General features: G+C 41.1%; 1 protein-coding gene across 6 annotated transcripts in view; it reads left to right on the top strand.

Annotated features, from left to right (window-relative positions):
• CUL2 (cullin 2) overlaps nucleotides 1-1934 on the top strand; it is a 93546-nt gene that overhangs the window by 82992 nt on the left and 8620 nt on the right. The window lies entirely within an intron of this gene.

Raw genomic sequence — 1934 nt, 5'->3', positions numbered from 1 at the left:
AATTTTGTATTTTTAGTAGAGATGGGGGTTTCTCCATGTTGGTCAGGCTGGTCTCGAACTCCGGACCTCAGGTGATCCGCCCGCCTCAGCCTCCCAAAGTGCTGAGATTACAGGCTTGAGCCACCGTGCCCAGCCTAAAATCTTTAATGAGGTAATGAATACATAAAGCAGAAAACCTTAATCGGAGTTACTAATTCTCCTTAAGAGGGAAAATGCAGTCTCTGGGGTAATTTCATGAGAAATACAACTTCCTTGAGTTAACAATGAAGAGCTTTAAAATCAAATCTCGTGTTGATTTCATTTATAGTCCGTTCAGCAGTCAAATAATGCAGGCTGTGTGTGTGTGTATCATGAGCTTTCTGTGTGCTGATGTCATGCTGCTGTCTCCCAGGATGTTACAGAACTGTAGTATACATAATACTTGCTCTATCTCTTGGAGCTCAGGGTCGTTTAGCATACAGAATTTCTTTTTTTTTTTTTTTTTTTTGAGACAGATACTCATTCTGTCTCCCAGGTTTGAGTGCAGTGGTGCGATCTTGGCTCACTGCAACTTCCGCCTCCGAGGATCAAGTGCTTCTTATACCTTAGCCTCCCGAGTAGCTGAGATTACAGGCATATGCCATCATGCCCGGCAAATTTTTGTATTTTTAGTAGAGACAAGGTTTCGCCATGTTGACCAGGCTGGTCTTGAACTCCTGGGTTTAAGTGATCTGCCCACCTCAGCCTTTCAGAGTGCTGGGATTACAGGCATGATCCATCGTGCCTGGCCCATATGGAACATATTTATGAAAACATTCAGATTAAATGTTTTTCATTTTTATGAAAACATTCAGATTAAATTAAATTCTTTTGCTATCAACTATTTCAGCAAAAGAATGGGTCTGCCTGTTTGTCTCTCCTTTCTTACCTATTTGCCTCTAGGAAGTTACTGGAAAGAAAAATGTTATTTATAAGATAATAGCATTAATTTTGGCCGAAATTACAGTTTGGACAGGACGGTAAAAGCATTTTCCATATGGCTGTAGACCTCCCAGGAGGCTTGAACCTTCCATGGGAGACTTGTGTCAGTTGTTGGTATCACTTTCCCCTTTGTCCGTCCATTTCTCCTTCACCCACCTCCTTTTATTGTTTGGATTTTTTGTTTTTTTCTTTTTCTGCCTAAGTCTTAGCGTTTCTATTAGTACTTAAAGATTTTTTTTTTTTTTTTGAGACAGAGTCTTGCTCTGTCACCCAGGCTGGAGTACAGTGGCGCGATCCCGGCTTGCTGCAACCTCGGCCTCCCAGGTTCAAGCGATTTTCCTGCCTCAGCCTCCCGAGTAGCTAGGATTACAGGCATGTGCCACCACGCCTGGCTAATTTTTGTACTTTTAGTAGAGACAGGGTTTTACCATGTTGACCAGGCTGGTCTCGACCTCCTGACCTAAAGTGATCTGCCTGCCTCGGCCTCCCAAAGTGCTGGGATTACAGGTGTGAGCCACTGTGCCTGGCCTTAAAGACTGTTTTAACCTACTGGTGAAGTTATGATAGCTTAACTGATTTATACCATATACTCAAAACTAATAGAATTCCATCTTCACCTCCCCAAGAAACAAAATGACTACCTTGTTAACAGCAGTGGCTTTACAACAATTTAATAAAACTATTGGTTCACTCTTTCAGAGGAAAATGTCTGAAATAGAGTAAATTTGAAATGTTTCTTTGAATGGTCATTTCACTGTCAGTTTTTGTTTTAATTGTAGGTGAAGTTAAAATGAACTATTTGGGCAAGCCGTATGTAGCCATGGTTACGACATACCAAATGGCAGTTCTTCTTGCCTTTAACAACAGTGAAACTGTCAGTTATAAGGAGCTTCAGGACAGCACTCAGATGAATGAAAAGGAACTGACAAAAACAATCAAATCATTACTTGATGTGAAAATGATTAACCATGATT

This window comes from Mandrillus leucophaeus, unplaced genomic scaffold, assembly GCF_000951045.1.
Source record: "Mandrillus leucophaeus isolate KB7577 unplaced genomic scaffold, Mleu.le_1.0 Scaffold474, whole genome shotgun sequence".
Classification (NCBI taxonomy): Eukaryota; Metazoa; Chordata; class Mammalia; order Primates; family Cercopithecidae; genus Mandrillus; species Mandrillus leucophaeus.
Note: the sequence above shows the minus strand (reverse complement) of the source record. Positions and strands in the feature narration are given on the sequence as shown.